The 15,141-nt window shown below is 41.1% G+C and overlaps 1 pseudogene; it reads left to right on the plus strand.

The window, feature by feature from the left end:
* The first annotated feature begins 10,945 nt into the window (after positions 1–10,945).
* LOC129510871 (immunoglobulin kappa variable 2-28-like) lies at positions 10,946–11,834 on the plus strand (annotated as a pseudogene).
* Positions 11,835–15,141: the final 3,307 nt, after the last annotated feature.

Consider the following 15,141-nt stretch of genomic DNA (forward strand, 5'->3'; position numbering starts at 1 on the left):
TTTTGTCACACTTAGGAAGCTTTTCACTCATGTTGCCTTCTGGGACAGAGCACTCAGAATGGAAGAGGACACATGGCTTAGCTGGAGATGACAGGTTAACAATGGCAGATAATCAATATCTGGGCACTTATTTACACATCATGACACCCACACTTCTTTTTTTTTTTGACACCCACACTTCTTAATTATTCTTCTACCTCATTGCATCTCTGGATCGTAGTGATGATAATTTCTTACACCGAGAATAGCAAGAAATTATAGCAAAGAGGATCTCTCTGGTGTCAATAATATTCATAGGCACCAAATGAAAGGAACCTGTACAATTTCTTAGAGTATCTGGGATTGTATAATATTTGACAGAGACTGTCTTAGACACAGTATGAAAAATGTGTCATGAGTCTTTGAGACCAAAAGAACTCTACTCACGGGACGGCAGACTGATTCCGTCCCACCTCTGCTGGCAAATTTCTGCTGCTCTGGTCGAACCCGCACACTGAGGGGTTATTGTATCTGTCCCATTTTTGAGATAACTCAACCCTGCAGCTGTACCCAGTTATGCTCCATCCTCTGCTGATTTGCATTTTATTGGAGCACAACCCACTTCCCTGAACACTAATTAGCAGGTTGGTCACACCGGGTGCAGGACGCAATCCCAATCAGGACACATGAACATGAAGGTCCCCACTCAGCTCCTCGGCCTCCTGTTGCTCTGGCTTTCAGGTAAGGAAGGAGAACCCTGGGAATTTATTCAGCCAGTGTGGTCAGTACTACCTGGTCCTTCAGGGAATGCCTCTTATAACATGATTCATAGTGCAGATATTTATTTCTATGTTTCCAGTCTCAGGAGCCAGCTCTGAAATCCAGAGGACCCAGTCCCCAACCTCACTGTCTGTGTCTCCAGGAGATAGAGTCACCATCACCTGCCAGGCGAGTCAGAACAGTAACAGTTGGTTAATCTGGTTATCAGCAGAAATGAGGGAATGCTCCTAAGTGCCTGATCTATGAAGCATCCAAGTTGCAAATTGGGGTCCCATTGAGGTTCAGTGGCAGTGGGTCCAGGACAGATTTCACCCTCACCATCAACAGTCTGGAGCCTGAAGATGTTGCTACCTATTAGTATCAGCAGTATAATAGCTACCTACCCACAGTGTTACAGGTCAGAACATAAACCACCAGGAAGCAGATGTGAGAGGCTGGGCTGCCCCCTGGTCCTCCTCTGGGGCCTACATCTGCTCAGAGAGTTTCTCAGGTGCAGCCCCACTTTGGAGGTCACTGGGAGCTCTGGGAGAAGAGCAGGGAAGCTCCTCAGGCCCCTGACTGACTCTGCCCCCCTATGCCAGTCATGACATGACAAAGCCTCTCCTGACTCAATCAAAACAGAAATGATTACACCTGAGGATTGCGGGTCATGGCATCAGCCAGGATTTGAACAGCCAAAGAGAAGCCACGCTAGATATTCCAGTAGGGATTTTTTAAATTGACTTCAAGTTTTAAAGAAGTTCTATACTCACAACAAAATTTGGCAGAAAGTACAAACTTCCAAATATACCCTGCTTATGCCCACATGCAGCCTCTCCATTGTCAGCATTCATCATCCCCCCCAGAGTAATGCATTTGTGACAGTCGGTGAGCCTACCTGGACACACCATTATCACCCCAAGTCCATAGTTTACATTGACATTTACTCTTGGGGTTGTACATTCTATGGGTTTGGACAAATTCATAATAAAATGTAGCCACCGCTATTGTGTCATACGTAGTAGTTCGGCTGTCCCTCAAATTTGTGCTCCACCTATGATCCCTCTATACCCTCCAGATCTTCTTACTGTCTTCACAGCCCTACCTTTTTCAAAATATCATATAGATGGAATCATACACTGTGTAATCTTTCCAGATGGGCTTCTTTCACTTAGCAATATGCATTTAAGTTTCCTCCATTTCTTTTCCTGGTTTACGTGGTCATTTGTTTTTAGTTTTGAATAATATTCTATTGTCTGGATGTGCCACAATTTATTCATTCACTTACTGAAACACATCTGTTTTAATCTCCCCAGTTTTTGGCAGTTATGAATAAAGTGAGTATAAACACCTGTGTGCAAGTCTGTGTAGGCATCATTTTCAACTCTTTTGAGTAGATTCTAAGAAGCACAACTGCCAGATCATATGGTAAGTATGTTTAGTTTTGTAAGAATCTGCTAGACTGTCCTCCACAGTGTCTATACCATGTTGCATTCCTACCACCAATGAATGAGGGTTCCTGAGGCTCCACATCCCTGTGGGCACTGGGTGTTGTCAATGTACCTGATTTAGGCCAACCTAAGAGGTGTGCAGCAGTGTCCCATTGTCATCTTAATTTGCATTCCTCTGCAGTCAGGATAGATATGAAGTATCCTCTCATATGCTTATTTGTCATCTATATACCTTGTCTGGGGAGTTATCCAGTAAGGTCTTTTGCCTCATGTTTTAGTCACATTGTTTTCTGTGGAATTTAAAGAGTTCTTTGCATGTTTTGGGTAACAGTCCCTTATCAGATACGTCATTTGCAAAATTTTCTCTTGTTTCTTGTTAGGTGTTTCTTGTTAGGAACTGTCTTAATATAGGAAATTAGAGTTTAAGTACAATTTTTTTAAAGAGAGAGATCAGATGAATGAGGGATAGGGGACCATAGGGAGAGAGAGAGAGAGAGAGAGAGAGAGAGAATCTTAAGCAGGTTCCATGTGTAGCCTGACATGGGGCTTGATCTCATGAGACTGCAATAATGACCTGAGCTGAAATCACGAGTTGGACACTTAACCCGCTGAGCCACTCAGGCATCCCTAACTACATTTTTTTTTAATGGACTAGGGATATGGCAGTCAGGAAAACAAATAATAGAAATCGGAGATTCCCTGGTGCTCACAGCCAGAGCTCTGAAGGTTCAGGCTGCCTAACCACGTATGTGGTCCTCAGGCCTGTCTGGGAAGCCCAGGGGTGGAAGTGTTGATGCTCTAGCCTCTGCAGCCCCTCACCAGATCATTCTTCAGCTCTCACCTTGTCCATTCTGCCTGCAGCTGCTCATGGGTAAGAATCAAATCCTCTTCTTCTGACCTCCAAATTCCAGTGAGGCTATCTCTTTGAGTATCTCTAAAGGAAGCTATAGAGAAAAAAGAGAGAGTTTTGTTTCTAGAAGGGACAAAATGATGAGTGGTTGACAGCAGGCAGCCCAGGATGGTCACTAATTCCCAGCTCTCAGAGCTCTTCTGGCTAAAGGATGGACCCAGAACACACTTGAATGTTCTTCCAAGTATTATCAGCAAGTCTGGGATCATAGCATGAAAATTTATTGAGTTATATGGTAAACAGAAAATGAGAAAATTACATAAATATATAACAATCGTTTGACAAATAAATGAAAAATGTTTTTGACACGCACAAAAACACTAAACACCAATGTAACATTCTTTTTCCTTAATATGAAAATAAATGGTCCTCAACATTTTCCCAGAAGCCTGCAGCATTATCTGCCTCACTGAGAACTTCTTATAAACCCAAAATTGTGGGTCACCTTAGACCTTGAGATGGCACTCTGAACTTTAACAAGTTACCAGGTAGGGGCATCTGGGTGGCTCAGCGGTTGAGCCTCTGCTCAGGTCATGATCCTGGAGTCTTGGGATCAAGTCCTGCATCGAGCTTCCCACAGAGAACCTGATTCTCCTTCTGCCTATGTCTCTGTGTGTCTCTTACGAATAAATAAATAAAATCTTTTTTAAAAAGTTACCAGGTGGGGATCCCTGGGTGGCGCAGCGGTTTGGCGCCTGCCTTTGGCCCAGGGCGCGATCCTGGAGGCCCGGGATCGAATTCCACGTCGGGCTCCCGGTGCATGGAGCCTGCTTCTCCCTCTGCCTGTGTCTCTGCCTCTCTCTCTCTCTCTCTCTCTCTCTCTCTGTGACTATCATAAAAAAAAAATTTGAAAAGTTACCAGGTGATCTATAGAATGTTTAAGCAGATGTTTTAGAGAATGTTTACTTCAGCTAAAAAGATTTTTTTCCAATGAAGCCATTTAAGACAGTTTCTATTTAAAGCTGTATGTTGAAACCACATTCAGCTCTGTTTTCCAGTTAACACAAAACTAAATTTGAAAACATTTTTATGATGGTATAATCTGAAAAGCATTTATCTGCCAATGGCATGATCAAATACTCCATTTTTACTTTATTTCCAGTATAGTTAGCACACAGTGTAATATTAGTTTCAGGTGTACAATTTAGTGATTCACCAATTCCATACTTCACCCTGTGCTCATCATGACAAGAGCACTCCTTAATCCCCATCATCTAGTTCACCTCCTCCCCTCTGATAACCATCAGCTTGTTCTCTATAGTTAAGAGTCTGTTTCTTGGTTTCTCTCTCTCTCTCTTCTTTTTTTGCTTATTTGTTTTGATTCTTAAATGAACAGGGGGTAGTGGAAGGGGAGGTGGAGGGGGGGATGGGTGACTGAGTGAAGGACACTGAGGGGGGCACTGGACGGGATGAGCACTGGGTATTATATTATATGTTGGCAAACTGAACTCTAATAAAAAATATACAAAAAAATAAATTCCACATGTGAGTGAAATCATATGGTATTTGTTTTCCTCTGACTTATCTCACTTAGCTTTATACTCCCTGTCTTCATCCATGTCATTGCAGATGACAAATTTCATTCTTTTTTATGGCTGATAATGTTTCACATCTTCTTTAGCCACTCATCTATCAATGGACACTTGGGATACTTCCATAAGTTGGCTACTGTAAATAATACTGCTATTGGGGTACATATATCCCTTTAAATTATTATTCTTGTGTTTTTTTGGGGTAATTACACAGTAGTGTGATTAATTGTATAGTAGAGTTCTATTTTTAACTTTTTGAAGAATACTTTGAAAATTTAATAGGTTAAAGGTTTTTAGAAATTTGAGGAATTACCAAGGCCAAAGAATGTGAATTTTGTGCACCTGTGTTGGAGATATTTGGATTTAAATTCCTTGTGCAACTTGGTTTGGGGATTTTGATCACTTCTGAAACTTGCCATTAGAATATTTTGCCCAAAGCAGGATGCCTATCTGGCTCAGTTGGTAGTTCATGCAACTCTTGATGTGGGGGTTGTGAATTCAAGCTCCACACAGGGTATAGAGATTACTTAAAAAGAAAAAAAAAAAGAATGAGTAGTCACTGCCCTTCCATCTTGGTCCCAGATGAAATTCTATCCGTAGGATAGAGAGCATCTCAGTGGTGTGTAGCAGAACCATCCAGCTGAGCCCTGCCTGGATCAGGCAAGCCATTGTTAACATGAACATCTGTGAATATTAAAGTTAATGCCTAACATGGTGTGCCATTGGGTTGTGAATAGTTTGTTACTAATCATCATGCAAAAATTGACAAATACAATATTTATACACCCACACACTTATATAGACACATTTTATTAAAATAGATGCCTTCAATATGAATAGCATTCCATTCATAAAGATATTAAGAAGAAATTAAAACAAAATAATATTTGAATAAAAAGTTAAAAATTACACTATTTGTGGAAAAATATGCATATATTCATGTAATATACATATAGGTGCATATATATATTTAAGGTGGCACATACTTAAATATACATGTATTCATGTTCTGTGACTATCATATATGAATATATATGGTGATATAACTATAAATATATATTTTTAAAATATATAAATACATGTGTTTGATCATACTGATAATAGTTAAGTTTGATAAAATTTAACAATTCATTACTAATTTTTAGTTAAGAAATGTCTTAGTAAACTATGAATAAAAAGAATCAGCATAGAGGATTGTTATATAAGTTTTCATCCAAACTGGGTTATTTGTGAGCGCAAAAAGGAGGTGCTATTACATGTTAAAGATCACATTGGGACTGTGCCAGACAAAAGGGAACTTATGGTAAGTCTAAGGCATGACACTTGATGGGATGAGCACTGGGTGTTATGCTATATGTTGGCAAATTGAACTCCAATAAAAAGAAATTTAAAAAAAAGTCTAAGGCATGACAATATGATGAGCAAAAACTGATGAGAAGAATGAGGAAATGGGCAGCCTGGGTGGCTCAGCGGTTTAGCACCGCCTTTGGCCCAGGGCATTATCCTGGAGACCCGGGATCGAGTCTCACATCCAGCTCCCTGCAAGGAGTCTGCTTCTCCCTCTGCCTGTGTCTCTTTCTTTGTTTCTCATGAATAAATAAATAAAATCTTAAAAAAAAAGAATGAGGAAAAGTAAAAATAGAAAACAGAAAAAATTAATACCCAAAGGACATTTACCTCCAAAATAAAGAATCATGTGGATTGTAGAAATAGACTCCAACAATGTACAATATAAGCCTTCTCTACTGCATAGTGCCTGAAGAGGCAGTGCATGGATTTGATCCGAGGACATATTCTCTGTTTTTTTGTTTTTGTTTTTTTTTTGTTCATGGCTCACCAATATTTAAACTAAGTAGCATATCAAAATAGAACTGATATTTCACACCCATCCCTAGAAGATGAGAGCTCAGGAATTCTATAAGGAAAAGTATATGTTCATACAAAAATTTAAGTTTTAGAGGGTCGTCTCAGTTCTATTATTTTATTGTTTTTAGAAGGTGTACAGAATTTAGAGTCTTGAACACAAATAGGCACCAGAAGAATTAGAGATGTATTAATTTTTTTAATGTATTTATTTGAGAGAGAGAGAGCGCTCAAGTGTGAGCACATGAGGAGGGGCAGAGAGAGAGGGAAAAAGAATCCTCAAGCAGATTTCCCACTGAGCACAGAGCCAGAGCAGGGCTTCATCCCAGGACCCTGAGATCATGACCTGAGCCAGAATCAAGTCAGCTGCTTAACTGACTGAGCCACCCAGGCACCCCCGAGAGATGTTTTTTCTTACAAACACCGGAGAGAAGCTCCTCTGGGACTGGACATGAATCCCACCTTCTGGTGTGAGCCCCCAGGAGGCAGTGGTTCCCTAGCCGCAGCCAGATCTGCCCAACCCCTCACTGATTTGCATGTTTTCTCAGAGCCCATTCCTGCTCTTCAGTAGTCTCATGAATAGGCTGCTCAGACATTCCAGGCAAAAAAGAGCCTCAGGCAGCCTCAGCCATCAGGCAGGGCCTGGATGGAACATGGGTGTCCTGACCCAACTCCTCTGCCCTCTGTGGTCCTGCCTGCCAGGTGAGGGGGGAGTGCAGGGGACATCCCGAGATGCTGGGAGTTCTCTCCTCCCCACTGACTGTGGGATCTCCCCAGGGCTCTGTGATCCCTGACCTGGGATTCCACCCCCCACACACACACTCTCAGGTGCTCTAGGGTTAGGGGACCTGGGCAGCTAGAATCTTCTGGAGGAAAGTGGAGTGGGACCTAGTCAACAACGGTGACTTTGTGCTTTGCGTCCTTCCCAGCTGCTAGCAGGCACGCTGGGCTGACCCGGTGCCGGCTCCCCTCCGCGTCCCTGAGACACAGCGTGTCACCTGCAGGCCCAGTAAGTAGGGCATCAGCGATCACTTCAGCTTGTATCCGCAGAAACCAGGCCGGGCTCCTGAGCTTCGCATCTGTGATGCTGGTAACCGAAAGCCTGGAGTCCCACAGGTTCTCCACGAGTCAGCCGGACACCGAATTCATCCTCAGAATCAGCACGGTGGGGGCTGAGGGTCCTGCCAGTTATCACTGCCCCGGGAGTATACACTGCCCCCCAGGTGCCGCAACCGGAGCATTAACCGCAGGGACTGGGGTTCCAGCCGCTGCCCTCCGCCAGTGGTCGGTTCGTGGGGGCAGGGTCTTCTTTGGGGACCGCCTTGCAGGGCGCAAGGGCCATGACCTGCAAGGGATTTTGTCCTTGAAAAGCTTCCTGTTTGAACAACAGTGGATGCTATCAAAGGAGGTTTCTCGGTCAGGTCTGCAAAGGAATTGTCCACAGCATGGTCTTTGAATCCCTTCTCTGAGAAACACTCTGGGAGGTTTTTTGTTTTAAGATCGAGAATTAGGGACGCCTGGGTGTCTCAGTGGTTGAGGGTCTGCCTTTGGCTAAGGTCGTGATCCCGGGGTCCTGGGATGGAGTCCCCATCAGGCTCCCTGCAGGAAGCCTGCTTCTCCCTCTGCCTATCTCTCTGCCTCTCTCTGTGTCTCTCATGAGTAAAGTAATAAAATCTTAAAAAAAAGAAAGACCGAGAACTAGGCAGAAAAAGGAGCCCATATCCAAGAAAATATCCCTACTAAAACTGTTAATAATAAGGACAATGATACTTAATACTATTAATAATACTATTAATACTACTATTGAATAATAAGGACAATAATACTACTACTAGGGCCAGTAGTTACTCTCCCAGTTGCCAGTTGCTGCAGTCTTGAGGATGTGCTCTGTGTTTGCTGCCAAGGCCTTACTCATCCAGAGCAAATAGTCGAACAATAATCCTCTAGAGATGAGAAATCAGGGGTTCTTCCAGCTTAGGTTACTTAAGGCACCAGGACTTGTAGGGAAGATGATAAGAAAAGAATCTGATTGTCAGACTCCGTAAGTCCTACGCATTAATGAACTCATTCATTTAAAAAGTAGAGAAAATTAAATGCAGCAAAGTGAATTTCTTATATATAAAGTGAATTTAAATACACACCTAGATGAATATAACATACGTACATCCTCCTCTAACTGTTACCAAGTCGGGAGAGCCACTGTCTCCAACACCCCGAAGCCTTCCTCACTCTCCTGGTAGTCAGTGCCACACTCCAATCAACCCCCAGCACCAGCGGCCACCACTGCTCTGTTTTCTGATCTTAAACTACACAGAAATGATATCATATAGTATGTACTTTTCTGTATTTGGCTTCCTTTGACAGCATGTTTTTTGAACTTCACTTTTGTTGTTGGTGGCCATAATTTATTCCTTTTTACTGCAGAAAAGCTCTCTAGCATATGAATCTATCACAATTCATTTTTCTATTTAGGAGTTCTTTTAGATTGAGGACTGTTACTGAAAAAGATTTTAGGAACATTTTTTGCAATACCTTCTATGGACTTAAGCACTCCCTTCCTTTGGGTACATTCCTCAGAATGCAAGTGCTGAATTGCATAGGTTGGACTACAGTAAATACTGCCAGTCTGTATTTCCGCTCCATCAACTGTAAGTACAAGATCCAGTTGCTGTAAACCCTGGCAACATTTGGTGTTGTCACACTTTTTATTATAATCATATTGGTAGATCTTGAGGTGGTATTGCACCTAAAATGTAGATTTCCTTGATGAGTAACAATGTTGAGTAATTTCTTACATGTTTTTCATTAGTTATTTAGAAATCTTGGGAAACATGTGCCCAAAACAGATATGTTGGGGCGGCTGGGTTGCTCAGTCGGTTAAATGTCTGCCATGGGTGTTGGCTCGGGTCATGATTCCAAGGTCCTGGTATTGAGTCCCACATCGGGCTCCCTGCTCAGCGGGGAGCGTGTTTCTCCCTCTTCCTCTGCTGCTTCCCCTACTTGTACTCTGTCTCTCTCTCTGTCAGATAAATAAATAAAATCTTTTAAAAAAAATTGAAATGCAAAACAGGTGTGTGTGTGTGTGTGTGTGTGTGTGTATGGAAAGAGAGGGATTATCTTTTGTAATATAATCTGAAAATGAATCTTTTCGCAAAAACATGCATTGGAAAATCTTTCCCCATGTATAGGAATGTTTATTAACTTCCTTAATGAGATAGTTGAAAATAAGTTTTTAATCTCAATGAGATCTAATTTATCCATTTTTTTTCTCCCTTAATTTTGCATGTGTATATGTATGTTTCATGTAATAAATATTTACCTTACCTTTAGGGCCTGAAGTTATCCTCCTGGACTTTGTTCTAGAAGCTTCATTATTTTAGCTCTCACATGTAGACTATAATCCTCCAGGAGTTCATCAAGGTGTTTTTTTTTTTTAAGATTTAAAAAATTTTATTTATTTATTCATGAGAGACACAGAGAGGGAGGCAGAGACTTAGGCAGAGGGAGAAGCAGGATCCCTGTGGGGAGCCCTATGTGGGACTCATCCCAGGATCTGAGTCCAAGGCAGACGTTCAACCGCTGAGCCAGCCACCCAGGCATCCCAAGGTTTTCCTTTTTATGATCCATTTCATTGCATTTCCATCTCCAATGGCTCCTCACTGTCCATTGGAGAAGAAACACAGCGTATCATGCACTCCATTGTGTGGCAAATGGCCATCTCAGGATCCTTTGTCAGGTAGGGTGAAGATAATTCCTTTCACAAAATCCTTTATTACACATCAGCTTGCAACAGAACCAAAGTCTGAAAAACATAAATAAAAGCCGTCTTCAAAAGTAAAGAGACTAGCAATAAGCTAGAAACAGAAGAATTTCATCAATTTATATGAAAATTCAAGGGCAGGAAAACCCAAACTACTGTGAAGGAAGCCAGAACAGCTAGCATGATTGGGAGTAGTGATGGACAGAACAGTGCACATGTGAGGCATCTGGAGAATTCGAAATACTCCAATTGACAAGTGGTCACTATTCACTTGTGCCCTGAAATTGTTTGCCTTTTATTCTGCATGTAATTTATCTCAACTGAAGTGAGATATAAGAAAAGACCAAAAATCACCAAATATTTGCGGAAACTCAACCCCACTAAGATGTAAATATGACTAAGTAAGTTCTGAAAATCCAGAAAACTGATAGAGAAAATAGAAGGGACATGTCACTGTGTGCCTCTACCCTTAAGTCACCATAGATTTTATCTCTATCGGGTTTTCCTTCGAATGCAGAGGCATTTGATCTCTGCTCACAGGAGAGCCTCCCCAACCCCTTCCACCGGTTCTCTCCACACAGGGGATTTACATATTGTTCTCTAGTAAGGACATTTCCTTCTAAGTCTAAGATAAAACGTCAGCTGTCATTTTGCTTCTACTTATCAGGATTCATCAATTCAACTTCCCAAAATGACTTTCCCTCCTCAGATCCTGGGACCACTGATGCTCTGGGTCACAGGTAAGGACAGAGGGAAGATGAGAAAGGAATAGAGGGTGGGCTCAGTGTGCTCTGGAAGACACGGTTGCTTAGGATGTATATTTGTTCACATGGTAGATACATACATGTTGCTCTGTAGGACGAAGTATGTTTAGATCCATGAGATTGAGGACAATTCCAGAAGGAACAAGAAAGTATCTATGTTCTGATGAAGACTGTCACCTAGAAGGAGAGGGATGGTGTAGGTGACATCTAGAGGCCCCTTTGTATGTTGTGCATCTTGGGTTCTTTTTGAAATTGGATATTTTAGGGTAGTAATCAACTTTTTAAAATAATTTAGCCTGAAATAAATAACAAAAGAAAAATTCTGAAAATGGCTGAGAAAGTTTGTATATGACCTTGCATTTCTCTCTCTCCTTACTTTAGGATCCAGTGGGGATATCGTGATGACCCAGACCCCATTGTCCTTGCCTGTCACCCCTGGAGAGCCAGCCTCATCACTGTGCAGGAGGCCAGTCAGAGCCTCATCACTGTGCAGGAGGCCAGTCAAAGCCTCCTGCACAGTGATGGATATATTTATTTGAATTGGTACTTTCAGAAATCAGGCCAGTCTCCATACTCTTGATCCATATGCTTTACAACCAGACTTCTGGAGTCCCAGGCTGGTTCATTGGCAGTGGATCAGGGACAGATTTCACCCTGAGGATCAGCAGGGTGGAGGCTGAAGATGCTGGAGTTTATTATTGCCAACAAACTCTACAAAATCCTCCCACAGTGGTACAGCCTTGGACACAAATCTCCTCCCTCTGGGTGGTGCAGCTGTGCATGGATGTTGATAGTTTGAGGAAGAAACAGTTTTAGACTATTCACATACCCTGTTCAGTTAGTTTATAGGTCAGCTGGGATCAGCAGAGAGTTTAACTTTATAGACAAAAAGCTTTCATCTTCAGCACACTATTTCTCCACTTATCCTTATCAATCAGTGGTATATTTCTAAAAAAATTTTCTATTTATTCCAAAAAATAGACTCCTATGAGGCAGATAGATAATAAGGCCTCAAGGAGCCAGAGAAGTCAGGCATGTCACTGTTTCTTCCAGTGTTTGGAAAGAGCATGCACGCTCAGAGGGTAAACACATTCAGAGAGTCTTCCCTGAGCTTCCTGTCACCAGAATGCATTGCCACAGATTTTACCTTTTGTGGGTGGCAGTTATTTGTGCAAGAGGACCCACCTCAATCACATGTGACTCAGGGCTCAGCAATCCACTCCATCCCACCTGTACCTGGGAAACTCTCCCGATGGGCAGGTTGATCTACCCTTTAATCAGAGAACCTTCCTTTGGATCCAGGAGGTGACCAGGCCTCCCTGTCTCTAATCTCATCCAAAGCAGTGTGGGCCTGGCTACTTGGGTTGACAAAGTCTAGAGAACACAGTGCACAGTCTCCATGCCCCCAAAGTGACAGAATGATAACAGACTCAGACCCCAAAGAAACAGTCTTTCAAAGTCACACCACCCCATACTGGCTTCCAGCTTTATGGACCTCAAAACAACAGCATCTGACAACAGACACAAAGTATAATGAGACCCACCTGCCTAAATCGTTCCTTACTTAGTAAGATGATCAAAATTTGAGACTCCCAGAGACTGATACTCAGCTGGAACTCATGTTCCTATTCTTTCAACCTGTACAAAGTCTTATTATTTCTAGGTGCTGTGAAGTGACTGGTGTTGGCTACTGGTTGGTTTTGTTTTAAAGCCACAGTATACTTTATATGTCTGTTAGAGATAGAGATTCTTTTTTAGAATTAGGAATATTGTACTTTCTGTCCACAAATAGTATAGGAACATTTCATAGCCTTTTTGTGACAAAGAAAGAATTTCAAAATATTTTACATTTTATGTCTATTTTGGGATAACAGATTATGACATGAAACAGCCAATAAGAATTAGAGACCTTTATGACCTTTTCTTGACCACCTTCGTCTAATTCTCCTACTGTCTAGTCTCTGCCTTTACCAATCACAAACATGATTTTTTTGTAGTTTTATATTGTTTTCTTTGTTTTTGAATCCACTTGTAAGTGATGTCATACACTATTTGTCTTTCTCTATCTGATTTATTTCACTCAACATAATGCCCTCAGGGTCCATTAATGTTGTCACAAATGGTAGAGTTCTTTCTTTGTTATGGCTGAATAATATTCCATTACCTATATGATGTGGGAAACCCAGAGGGCTGTATTAACCCTTCTTACTTTTTACTAAGTTACTTCCACAACCCAAATCTTGCTTAGTATTCCTTACTAATTGAAACTCTCAGATGTAATTTTTCTTCGACCTGTCACTTCCTCATAGATTCCTTTCCTTGGTTTAAAAAGTATAAAAACTGTCTGCCTTGGTCATTTCTTAGGGTCTCAGTTTCATTACTGGGCCTCTGCACACACATAACAAAACGTTTCCTCCTGCTTTTTCTTCTTTTTGTTTGTACTTTTTTTTTCTCCTGTAACTCTGTGTCATGCAAATTTCTTAGTCCAGATAGAAGAACCTTGGAAAGAGGAAAGTTTTCTCCTTCCCACTGTTACCAATCATATTCATAGAGGGCCAACCCTAAGATAGTATGACACATCTAAATTAATGATACCTGCAATGACTATTTTTCCCAATAATAACACATTCTTAAGTACAAGGGGCTAAAATTTCAACATAATTTTAAGGGGACCCAATTCAACCCATCATGGTGTATAAAAACAATTTTTAATTTAGTACATTAAAAAAGAGTCCTATAAAACTAGCTTTAATATTTTTGAAAGAACTGTTTTTTGTTCCTTTATTAGTTTCTTTTCTTCTTCAGCTGCTTACCTTTCTGGATTCTTTCACTGGCATGATTAATTAAGAGATCTGGAATTTTTTAGGACAGCAACCTGTTGCTTAGTAATAGAAACACTGATTAGTACTGGTACCATCAGAAGTCAGGAGTATGATCCAGAATTGCCTTGTTGAGCATCATAAGAAATGATCAGACCAAAGAAACCAAAATAACTTTTAATTGGAATAAAATGAAAGGGTAATAATCTTTTAACTGGCAGGAAAAGGGATCTATAAAATTTTAGATCTAACTCTTCATTATGATTGATTCCAAGAAATGAGATTGGTACCATAGAATCCAGAGTGTTAAAGATCAACATAATTTTTGCTCCATTATCATTTTCAGCATGCATTAAAAGCTTATTCCAGTGGATTTCCCATATGATACTATCAACCTAAGTAGAGATAAACTGAGGCAATCTTAAATCATCTGAAATTGAGTTTATTCTGGAATAGCAGGGAAAGTAAAATTTGGAAAGTGCATGCTGTAGCAAGCTACAAGTGAGTCCATTGAGGGTTTGGGGCAAGCTGCATTTATGGACAAGGAATGCAAGGAAAGGGAAGTCCAGCCAGAATCCAAGCAGCAAATTCACTGGCTTGAAGATGAGGAGAAATTCTTGGCAGATATTCGTTGGTTAGGACATAATTCTCCATCTTCTGTAAGCCAAGCATAATAGTGGAAATCAGTCTCTCAATTCTCAATTTCCATTCTTCCGAGGGTCCATATGTGAGATTCTCCACTTTATGTCCACTGATTCTAGTTGAAATTGAAATCCTTTCACAATATTCAGACCAAATATTTTTGTGGAATCTTACCTAGACTAGTATTTGTTAATTTGTTTCCTTGGTCGGTTTAGTCTGACTCTGGATTTAAATTACCCAAAATATAATAAGATGGCAAAATCTATTTTTTCCATTGTATTTGCAGGACAAAAAGCAATTTGACAAGGGCACTGTTTTTCAGGAGCTGTTCAATTCAACATGACCTGCATCAGGCTGACACATGAAGAACTACTGGGTGCTTTCCCTATTAAGTGAAGGGTGGTGTGATAGATGGACACCCCAGGGCAGCTCTGACCCAGAATCCTATTCCATAGTGATCATATTTAAATGAAAGCTCAGGAATAGATCAGTGATGGGTCCAGGTGCCCTGAGTTAAAAAATAATCAATGCACTCACTGGTCCTCTCACAAATGGAATCTCCTCTTGGCTTGTAGGATCATAGTTATGACTTCCCTACTTTCAAGGCATGTAAGAGCTTTAGTTTCTCACAGAGAGTGAACAGGAACCCAGAATAGCTTGCT

The sequence above is a fragment of the Nyctereutes procyonoides genome, unplaced genomic scaffold (genome assembly GCF_905146905.1).
Source record: "Nyctereutes procyonoides isolate TBG_1078 unplaced genomic scaffold, NYPRO_anot_genome, whole genome shotgun sequence".
In the NCBI taxonomy this organism is placed as follows: Eukaryota; Metazoa; Chordata; class Mammalia; order Carnivora; family Canidae; genus Nyctereutes; species Nyctereutes procyonoides.